This window comes from Panthera pardus, unplaced genomic scaffold, assembly GCF_024362965.1.
Source record: "Panthera pardus isolate Hobbes unplaced genomic scaffold, ASM2436296v1 HiC_scaffold_8, whole genome shotgun sequence".
Lineage (NCBI taxonomy): Eukaryota > Metazoa > Chordata > Mammalia > Carnivora > Felidae > Panthera > Panthera pardus.
Window position 1 is genome coordinate 11,527,176 of NW_026527013.1, and position 11,685 is coordinate 11,538,860.

General features: G+C 46.5%; 1 long non-coding RNA gene and 1 other non-coding gene across 2 annotated transcripts; both read left to right on the forward strand.

The window, feature by feature from the left end:
• The first annotated feature begins 168 nt into the window (after positions 1-168).
• Positions 169-11,477, forward strand: LOC109247510 (uncharacterized). Its single transcript, XR_002071759.2, has 3 exons — positions 169-556; positions 1,629-1,751; positions 11,144-11,477. It is a non-coding gene; the product is annotated as an uncharacterized LOC109247510 (long non-coding RNA).
• Positions 593-780, forward strand: LOC128775814 (U2 spliceosomal RNA). The gene has a single exon (XR_008420786.1). It is a non-coding gene; the product is annotated as a U2 spliceosomal RNA (small nuclear RNA).
• Positions 11,478-11,685: the final 208 nt, after the last annotated feature.

The following is an 11,685-nucleotide window of genomic DNA, read 5'->3' on the forward strand; positions in this document are numbered from 1 at the left end:
GTCCCTACAGGCCGCCTCAGCACAAGTCCTGCCCTCCCCCGCCTCTCATTGGCTCGCACTGCGGGCCTAACCCCCCTTTCTTTACATGAGACCACGCCCCTTGGCATTTTGTATAAGCCGCGACCGTGGGGAGCCGGGTTTCCACGGCCTTCCGTTGGCCCCCACGTTTCTGTCCGTAGTGTTCGGGCCTTCCAGCCAGCCAGCTTTCACACCAGCCGTGCCGAATGCCCCTCAGGTCGGCCAGACCGGGACGTCACACGTCGCTCCCCAGATCCACCGTCTGCAACCACATCCCAAACAAGCCCGCCCCTCGCCCTCGCACAGGCCCCGCCTCCCATCCCACCAGAACCCTGCAAGGGCAGAGCTTCGCCCCCTAGCTCGTAGGCTCGCCTCTGCGGTTGGCCCCACCCCCGCAGGCCCCGCCTTCTTTCCCAGACCTTGAGGAGTTTCTGCCCCCAGTGCAGGGAAGGAGATGCTTCGACGCCGGTGGTCCTTGGCTCCAGCCATCTGGCCTCTAGAGAATGATCTCTCCACCAGCGAGGGGGAAGTAATTCTGGTACTGAGCACCCTGCTTCCTTCCAAAACAAATCTAGTTGTTTCTCGGCCTTTTAGCTAAGATCAACTGTAGTAACTGTTGCCAGATTAATATCAGATACGTCCCCTATCCGAGGGTAATATATTAAATGGATTTTTGGAGCAGGGAGTTGGAATAGGAGCTTACTCCGCCCACTTCACCCATCCACGTGGTACTGCAGTACTTCCAGGAACACTGCACCCGCCTGTGGGGGGAGAAGATAAAGATTGTACCATTTTAACATTGGCCCTCATCCCTTGCCAACTTCAGGGATTTCCCTCTGAGGATTACACCCTGTTAATTATGTCTTATGTTGAAATCATTCCTACTTTTCATTTCACCCATTAAAAGAAAGAAAAGGAAACCCCTTTGCCCCACATTTTCCACTTACTACTGTCCCTTTGCACTTTTAAAAAAAATTTTTTTTAATGTTTATTTATTTTTGAGACAGAGAGAGACAGAGTGTGAGTGGGAAAGGAGCAGAGAGAGAGGGAGACACAGAATCTGAAGCAGGCTCCAGGCTCTGAGCTGTCAGCACAGAGCCCAACACGGGGCTTGAACTCACAAACTGTGAGATCATGACCTGAGCTGAAATGGGACGCTTAACCCACTGAGCCACCAGGCGCCCCCTACCCCCCCCCCCCTTTGCATTTCTTTTTAGCAAAATTCCTCCAGTGAGTTATCTACATCTGCTGTCTCCATAAGCCCTCCATCTATTCCCTCTTCAACCCACTCCAACCAGACTCCTCCCCACCACCCCAGGAAAGCTATTCAGGAGTATTCCAAGAGTCTCCAAACCCCTCCCTCTCCCTCCTGTCTCTCATCTACCAGCTCAACCCCACTCTCCCTGCATACAATTAACAGGATAAAATACAAACTTCCTAGACAGGCCTTCCAGTGCAATTAAATTCCGAAAGCCAATAATGAAACAGTGATCATTTTTGTTAAGCACTTATTACATGTAAGGGCTTGTTCCATACTCTTCGAATTAACTCATTTAATCCTCACAACAGCCCTGTAACGTAGTTTATGTTATTAATCTCTCCATTTACAGGTGAGGAAACTGAAACGCAGAGAGGTTAAGGAACTTGCTCAAGGTCACACAGCTTGTAAGTGATAGAGGCACAATGTGAACTCCAGCCGTGCTGCCCCCAGACTGGGAGGACCTCAAGAACAGGTACTATGCTTCAACCACATGGCTTCCCCATGCTTGTCACAGGGTATAGCATTTGGGGACCACCCAGACACCCTTGCACTTAACATTGGATTTAATTCTAAGTGAATTGGAAGGCCAGAGAGGATTTTGAACAGCCTAAGTCACACCAAACCTGCACACAATTTTTCAGAGGGGCTTTATTGGTAATAGCCAAAAGCTAGGAAAAAACCAAACGTCCCTTGTGAAAATCAGGAGAATGAAACCTCATTTAAAATGGAGCTTGGAGGGGCGCCTGGGTGGCTCCGTCGGTTGGGCGTCCGACTTTAGCTCAGGTCACGATCTCGCGGTCCGTGAGTTCGAGCCCCGCGTCGGGCTCTGGGCTGATGGCTCAGAGCCTGGAGCCTGCTTCCGATTCTGTGTCTCCCTCTCTCTCTGCCCCTCCCCCATTCATGCTCTGTCTCTCTCTGTCCCAAAAATAAATTAAAAAAAAACGTTAAAAAAAAAATTTTTTTTAAATGGAGCTTGGAGGCCAGAAGGGGAGCTCACACACCCTACCACTCACCATCAACTGTAAACTAAGCAGCGAGGGACTTACCTTGCAAGTCTTGAGAACAGATACCACTGAACTACTCCGGCAGAAGGAAGAAAGGTCTTTCTCCTCCCCCAGCAACAGCCCGACCAAGGAGAGACTGTGACCCCACGGCCATGAAAAAGCCACTATACTTTGAACTCCCAGTTTACTCCAATGGACTTTTGGTTTATAGCAGCTCCTCCCAACCCTCCCCTTTCCTCTCTAAAGAACTTTCCTTGCCTATGTGCCTCACACTTGCCTGTAGATTGTGGTGGCCTAGGTATCATGAATTGTAATTTTCTGGTCTTCCTGAATAAGCCCATTTTTGCTGATAAATAACTGACAGTTTTATTTTATTTTTTTAAGTGTATTCATTTATTTTGAGAGAGAAAGAGTGAGTGAGCAGGGGAGAGGCAGAGAGAGAGGGGAAGGGAGAGAATACCAAGCAGGTTCCACACTGTCAGCGTGGAGCCCGAAATAGGGCTTGAACTCATGAAATGTGAGATCATAAACAGCCGAAATCAAGAGTCAGATGCTTAGTCGACTGAGGCACCTAGGGCCCCCAACTGACAGTTTTATTTTTAAGTTTAATGCCTTCAATAGGTGAGTGGTTAAACTGTGATCCACCCATACCATGGAACACAACTCAGCAATAGAAGGCAAGCTACTGAAACACACAACGACTTAGATGAATCTCAAAATAATTATGCTCAGAAAACAGCTGTGTGGTTGCCAGAAGTTGGGGTGGGAGGAGGGAATGGGGGTGAAAGTGGTCAAAAGGTACAAATACCTAGTTAAAAGATAAATAAGTCCTGGGGATGGAGACCACAGTTACCAGTATTATATCATAGATCTGAAAGTTGCTAAGACAATGGGTTTTAAAAGTTCTCATCATGGGGCGCCTGGTGGCTCATTCGGTTAAGCGTCCAACCTCGGCTCAGGTCACGATCTTGGGGTCTGTGAGTCTGAGCCCCGCCTCAGGCTCTGTGCTGACAGCTCAGAGTCTGGAACCTGCCTCAGATTCTGTGTCTCCCTCTCTCTCTCTCTGACCCTCCCCTGCTCATACTCTGTCTCTATCTCTCTCTCTTTCTCAAGAATAAACATTAAAATTTTTAATAAATAAATACATAAATAAATAAATAAAAGTTCTCATCACAAGGAAAAAAATTGTAATTCTGTGAGGTGATGGATATTAACTTACTGTGGTCGTCATTTTGCAATATATAGGCATATCAAATCATTAGTCGTGGACCTTAAAGTACAATGGCATATGTCAATTTTACCTCAAAAACAAACAGGCTGGGGGAGAGTATTGTCTATCCACAAGCTAAACACGCATACAAAATTATGCTGAGTGAAGGAAGTCAGTCTCAAAAGGTTACATACTATATGATTCCATTGATACAATATTCTGTAAGTGACAAAACCAGAGGACAGGTGAGTGGTCTCTGGGGAATAGGGGAGGATGTGACTATAAAGAGGGTCACACAAGGGAGTTTTGTGGGATGATGTTCTGTACCTGGATTACGACGGCAGTGGCATGTGTTAAAATTCATTGACTTGTACACTAAAAAAAAAATCTATTTTAATATATCATACTTTTAAGTTACACATATAATTGCATACACATGCGTGTATAGAGAGAGATATACACACACAATGTAAACAGTTTTTTTAAGATACATTAGCAGGGGCACCTAGGAGGCTCAGTCGGGTAAGTGTCTGACTTTTTTTTTTAATTTTTTAAATTTGTTTTAATTTGTTTTAATTTTTTTAATTTACATCCGAATTAGTTAGCACGTAGTACAACAATGATTTCAGGAGTAGATTCTTTAATGCCTCTTACCCATTTAGCCCATCCCCCATCCCACAACCCCTCCAGTAACCCTCTGTTTGTTCTCCATATTTATGAGTCTCTCATGTTTCATCCCTCTCCCTGTTTTTATATTATTTTTGCTTCCCTTCCATTGTGTTCATCTGTTCTGTGTCTTAAAGTCCTCATATGAGTGAAGTCATATGATATTTGTCTTTATCTGACTAATTTCACTTAGCATAATACCCCCCAGTTCCATCCACATAGTTGCTAATGGCAAGATTTCATTCTTTTGATTGCAGAGTAATACTCTCTTGTATATAAATACCACATCTTCTTTATCCATTCACCCATCCACGGACATTTGGGCTCTTTCCATACTTTAACTATTGTCAGTAGCACTGCTATAAACATGGGGGTGCATGTGCCCCTTTGAAACAGCACACCTGTATCCCGTGGATAAATGCCTAGTAGTGCAATTGCTGGGTCGTAGGATAGTTCTATTTTTAGTTTTTTGAGGAACCACCATACTGTTTTCCAGAGTGGCCGCACCAGCTTGCCTTCCCAAAGTGTCTGACTCTTGACTTCAGCTCAGGTCGTGATTCCAGGGTCATGGGATTCAGCCCCACATCCAGAGCCTGCTTGGGATTCTCTCTCTCTCTCTCTCTCTCTCTCTCTCTCTCTCTCTCTCCCTCTACCCCTCTCTCTGGTTTGTGCGTGCTCGCTCTCTCTCTAAAATTAAAAAAAAAATTTTTTTTAAGATACACTAGCAGAAATAAGACTAAGAAAAACAAATACCATCTGATTTCACTTATATGTGAAATCTACAAAAAAGAAGAAGGAGAAGGAGAATAGACAAAAAGCAGAATCCGCCCTATAAATAAACCGAGAGTTGCTAGAGGGAAGGGGGATAGGAGGATGGACAAAATGGGTGGAGGGGAGTGGGGGACACAGGCTTCCAGTTATGGAATGTGTAAACCACGAGAATAAAAGGTACAGCGTAGGGAACACAGTCAATGATATTGTAACAGTGTCATGTGATGATAGCAGGTACCCTGACGTGAGGGCAGCATAAGGTATGGAGACGTGGAATCACTAGACTGAACACTAACATAATATTGTGTGTCAACCATCCTCAAATTTTTAAAAAATTAACCAAAGATCCACTAGCATCAAGAAATTTACCAATTTCTTGAAGTAATCGGTAGCCTTGAAAGAGAATTAGGAAAAGGAATAGGTTTCTACCTGTGCAGCGCAAAGTTTTCTTGAACACCACATGCAGGAAATATTACTGTTAGACGCTTCACATTTGGGGAAGCGGTGACCTTGCCAGACCTTCATATTCTCATCAAGCCTCATTTATGAGTTCCAGAGACAACATAGGGTCTGAAAATGGCAAAGAGAGATCATCAATGTCAATTCCTGCATGTAATGACCTCCAAGAGAAGGAGAAGGGAAGGGACCCTCCCATGTCTCCAAGAGTGGTTCGCAGGTAAACGGGTCCAGATCTCCAGATCCTGGTTCAGTGGCCAGTGTTTCTAAATGCTCATACATAAAATGAACAAATCAGGAGACTATAGATGCTGGCGAGGATGTGGAGAAACGAGAACCCTCTTGCACTGTTGGTGGGAATGCAAACTGGTGCAGCCACTCTGGAAAACAGTGTGGAGGTTCCTCAAAAAATTAAAAATAGACCTACCCTATGACCCAGCAATAGCACCGCTAGGAATTTACCCAAGAGATCCAGGAGTACTGATGCATAGGGGCACTTGTACCCCAATGTTTATAGCAGCACTCTCAACAAGAGCCAAATGATGGAAAGAGCCTAAATGTCCATCAACTGATGAATGGATAAAGAAATCGTGGTTTATGGGGCACCTGGGTGGCTTTGTCGGTTAAGCGTCCGACTTCGGCTCAGGTCATGATCTCACGGTCCGTGAGTTCGAGCCCCGCGTCGGGCTCTGTGCTGACAGCTCGGAGCCTGGAGCCTGCTTCAGATTCTGTGTCTTCCTCTCTCTCTGCCCCTCCCCTGTTCATGCTCTGTCTCTCTCTGTCTCAAAAATAAATAAACGTTAAAAAAAATTTAAAAAAAAAGAAAGAAATCGTGGTTTATACACACAATGGAATCCTACTTGGCAGTGAGAAAGAATGAAATATGGCCTTTTGTAGCAACGTGGGTGGAACTGGAGAGTGTTACACTAAGTGAAATAAGTCATACAGAGAAAGACAGATACCATATGTTTTCACTCTTACGTGGATCCTGAGAAACTTAACAGAAGACCGTGGGGGGAGGGGAAGAGAAAAGAAAAAAAGTTAGAGAGGGAGGGAACCAAATCATAAGAGACTCTAAAAAACTGAGAATAAACTGAGGGTTGATGGGAAGGTGGGAGGGAGGGGAGGGTGGGTGATGGGCATTGAGGAGGGCATCTGCTGGGATGACCACTGGGTGTTGTATGGAAACCAATTTGCCAATAAATTTCTTATAAATAAATAAATAAATAAATAAATAAAATGCTCATACCGCCTTTGAGAAGGAACTCGAGGTACCCAGAGCTCCTTCCAAATTGCTGTAAGCCCTTCCTTGCTTCCACCTGCTTGAGCCAACGGCACCCCCTGGGGCCTCCAGCCATTCCCAGGAGGTACAAGTCATACCCGGCTCCGAGCCCCCTCTAAATGCCTAAAAATGAGGGGCAGACCCACATTTCCATCCACCCAAGCAGAGAAATGAAAGCCAGTCAGTCCTCAAGGCTGGAAAAAATAAAGTCCACAGAAACCACAAAAAGAGGCATACCTCCAAGGTATCACAGATTTAGTTCCAGACCACCACGATAAAGCAAGTCAAATGAATGTTCTCATTTCCCAGGGCGTATCAAAGTTGTGCTTACACTATAGTGTAGTCTGTTACGTGCGCAATAGCATCATGTCTCAAATAACAAATTCACATACCTTAGTTGAAAAAGACTTTATTCCTGGGCACCTGGGTGGCTCAATCAGTTAAGCGTCCAACTCTTGATTTCGGCCCAGATCGTGACCTCGGTCATGAGACTGAGCCCCACGCTGGCCTGCACAACCAGGCGTGAAGCCTGCTTGAGATTCTCTCTCCCTCCCTCTCTTTCTCCTCTCTCTAATATATATATATATATATATATATATATATATATATATATATATGTTACTTTATTGCCAAAAAATGCTAACCATCATCTGATCTGACCCTTCTGCGAGTCGTAATCTTTTTGCTGGTGGAGGGTCCTGCCTCCACGTGACGGCTGCTGACTGATCGGGGTGGTGGTCACTCACGGCTGGGGTGGCTGTGGCAATGTCTTAAATAAGACAGTAGCGAAGTTTGCTGCATCAAGGGAGCCCTCCTTTCACGAGCGACTTCTCTGCAGCATGCGATGCTGTTTGGTGGCATTTCACCCACGGTGGGACTTCTCTCGGAATCGGGAGTCCGTCCCCTCAAATCCCACTGCTGCCGCCCCCTCCACTCTGCCTCTGTGACGTTCTGAACCCTGTGTCGTCGTTCCAACAGTCTTCACGGCACCTTCACCCGGAGCAGATTCCAGCTCAAGAAGCCTGCTTTCCTCGTCCGTTAGAAGCAACTCCTCTTCCGTTCAAGTTTTGTCACGAGATCGGAGCACTGCAGGCCCATTGTCTTCAGGCTCCACTTCGGATTCTAGTTCTCTTGCTCTTCCCACCACACCTGCGGTTACTGCCTCCACTGAAGTCTTGAACCCTCAAAGTCATCCGTGAGGGCTGGGATCCACTGCTTCCGAACTCCTGGTCACGTTGATATTTTGACCTCTTCCCATGAATCACAGATATCCTTAATGGCATCTAGAATGGTGAATCCTTTCCAGAAGGTTTCCAATTTACTTTGCCCAGATCCATCAGAGAAATCACTATGTAGCTAGCTATAGCTTTACAAAATGTATTTCCTTTAGGGCATCTGGGTGGCTCAGTCGGTTAAGTGTCTGACTTCAGCTCAGGTCATGATCTCCCAGTTCATGGGTTCAAGCCCCACGTCAGGCTCTGTGCTGACAGCTCAGAGCCTGGAACCTGCTTCGGATTCTGTGTCTCCCTCTCTCTGCCCCTCTCCCATTCTCTCTCTCTCTCTCTCTCTCTCTCAAAAATAAATAAACATAAAAAAATCAAAACGTATTTATTTGTTTCTGTTTTAGAGAGACATAGAGTATGAGTTGGGGAGAGGGGCAGAGAGAGAGAGAGAGAGAGAGAGAGAGAATCTTAAGCAGGCTCCATGCCCAGCATGGAGTCCGATGTGGGGCTCGATCCCACGACCCTGGGATCATGACCTGAGCCAAAGTCAGGAGTTGGACACTCAACTGACTGAGCCACCCAGGTGCCCCAAAATGTATTTCTTAAAGAATAAGCTTAAAAGTCAAAATTACTCCTTAATCCATGGACTTCAGAATGGATACTGTGTTTACAGGCCTGAAAACAACATTAAACTTACTTTACATCTCCATCAGTGCTCTTGGGTGACCATGCACATTGTCAACGTGCAGTCTTATTTTGAAAAGAATTTCTTTCTTGCTTGCTTGCTTTCTTCCTTTCTTGCTTTCTCTCTCTCTCTCTCTCTCTAGCAGTAGATCTCAACAGTAGATTTAAAATATTTAATAAACCATGCTGTAAACAGATAAGCTATCATCTGGGCTTTATTGTTCCACGTATAGAGCATAGACAGTCAATTTAGCCTACTTCTTAAGGGCCCTAGGACTTTTGCAATGGCAAATAAGCATTGACTTCAGCTGCATTAGCCCCTAACGAGAGAGCCATCCTGTCCTCTGAAGCTTCGAGGGCAGCCATTGACTTCTCCTCTCTAGCTCTGAAAGTCCTGGATGGCATCCTCTTCCAATCAGAAGACTGGTCTCCACGGACAACCTGCTGTTTAGACTGCGACCACCTTCGTGAATGATCTCGGCTAGATCTTCTGGATCACTCGCTGCAGCTCCTGCGTCTGCACCTGCTGCTTCGCCTTGCGCTGCCGCGTCAGGGGCGGTGGCGTCTTTCCTGGAACCTCGCGACCCGACGTGTGTCCGCTAGCCTCCAACGTGAGAGCTTCCTCACCTCTCTCGGCCTTTGTAGAATTACAGGGTTAGGGCCTTGCTCCGGACGAGGCTTCGGCTTAAGGGAACGTCGTGGTGGTTTGACCTTCTGTCCAGACCTCAAACTTCCTCCACATCAGCAGTAACACAGTTTTGCTTTCTTATCACTCGTGTTTGTTCACCGAAGGAGCACTTTTGTTTTAATGTTTATTTATTTTTGAGAGAGAGAGACACACACAGAGTGCAAGCAGGGGAAGGGCAGGGAGAGAAGGAGACCCAGAATCCGAATCAGGCTCCAGGCTCTGAGCTGTCAGCACAGAGCCCGATGCGGGGCTCCAACCCATGAACCGTGAGATCATGACCTGAGCTGAAGTCAGACGCTTAACTGACTGAACCACCCAGGCGCCCCACATCCCACATTTCTTTCAGATTATTTGTAATCTCTCGGTTTCCCAGGGTCCTCCCAGTGGTCAAAGCTGCTAAGGGCACATACCACTTGGGACTGAATCCCGGGTGGCTCTTCAGTAGCCATGGGATATGGGGCCAATCTTTTTAAACTCTTGGACCCTTCGTGTTACTCATCAGTATAATGGAAATAATAATCTTGCTTCATGGGAGGATACAATTAATGTGTTGCTACTTGTCTACCAGAATTTATTCTCAGTTTCCTCCTCTAAAAATCAAACTCCTGGGGTGCCTGGGTGGCTCAGTCAGTTAAGCGTCCGACTTCGGCTCAGGTCATGATCTCGAGGTTCATGGGTTCAAGACCTGCGTCGGGCTCTGTGCTGACAGCTCAGAGCCTGGAGCCTGCTTCGGATTCTGTGTCTCCCTCTCTCTCTGCCCCTCCCCTGCTCACACTCCATCTCTCTCTGTCTCTCAAAAATAAATAAACGTGAAAAAAAAAATTTTTTTTTTAATCGAACCCCTAAAGGGCGCCTGGCTGGCTCAGTCGGTAGAGCATGTGACTCTTGATCTAGGGGTCATAAATTCAAGCCCTATGTTAGGTGTACTTAAAAAAAAAAAAAAAGTTCAGGGTGCCTGTGTGGCTCAGTTGGTTAAGCATCCAACTTCAGTTCAGGTCATGATCTCGCGGTTTGTGAGTTCGAGCCCTGCCTCGGGCCCTGTGCTGATGGCTCAGAGCCTGGATCCTGCTTCGGATTCTGTGTCTCCCTCTCTCTCTGCCCCTCCCCTGCTCACACTCTGTCTCTTTCTCTCAAAAATAAGTAAACATTGGGGGGAAAATTAAAAAAAAGAAAAGAACTCCCAGGATGTGGCCCAGCACATGGCAATCCACCTAAAAACCCTGTATTTCAGATGCTGCAGTGTGGGTCAGAGTTCCGGCCAAGAGAACGTGAAGAGATGTGATGATGACTACATCCACGCTGTGCCCTTAAAAGGAAAGGGCATGTGCTCCTTAGAGCCTAACACCCCTTCCTGTAGCCTGGGATGTAGACACAATGGTCGGAGGTAAAGACGTTACTTTGGACCCAGGGACCGAAGACACGGCTTATAAGGAAAACAGAGTCACTTTACCAGCCCCAAACCGACTGCCACCTCTAGACGGCTACATGAGCAAGATGTAACTTCTGTCGGGTTTCAGTTGCTGCGTTTCTGGGGTCTCTCTGTTACAGTAGTTCATACTGAACAATAACTAACGTAAATGTTAATGCCAGAAATGGGGTTCTGCCGTAATGAAAACCCAAACTCTGAGGCATTACCTTAGCCATCAGGTAACAGATCATGAGGACACAGACGCACGGTGGGACATTGGTGACCTGTGTTATGTTAGAGCAAACCATCTGGGAAAACTGTGACATCTTGCATGACAGACAGCCTGGCAAATAGCCAGACTATTTGTGTGTGTTTCCTACTTCCTGCCACTGTTAATGGAAACAGAGATGTGCTGGGGTAAGCCAGGATGGAAGGGACTCTAATAACATTAAGGCAGTCTCTCTCCATGCAGGTTATGGTTTAAATTGACTGAGTCTGGTAATTTGGGGCCTCCCCGGGAAGCAGTGATACCAGGTGGCTCTGAGGAGACAGTTCCAGCAAGATGATGGCCCTTGCTCAGCAGCCTGAAGAAAATGCCAAGGCCCAAGGCAAGAGGGCAGCATTTGGGTTTAAGAACGCTATCAGATGGGGGCGCCTGGCTGGCTCAGTCAGTTAATCGTCCAACTCTTGATTTCGGCTCAAGTCATGATCTCCCCATTCATGAGTCCGAGCCCCAAATCGGGCTCCGTGCTAACAGCTCAGAGCCTGGAGCCTGCTTCAGATTCTGTGTCTCCCTTTCCCTCTGCTCCTCCCCTGCTCACGCTCTCTCTCTCTCTCAAAACTAAACATTAAAAAAAAAAAAAAAAAAAGGTTACGGCCGTCAATTTTATGTCCAGTGTATTTCACCACAATAAAAGAAATGGGTGGGAAAAACTGTGTCCAGGGAAATCTTTGGCTGTACTTGCTTGTACTTGGAGCTGCCTGGACACACGAAGCTGGGGCGCCAGCTAAATA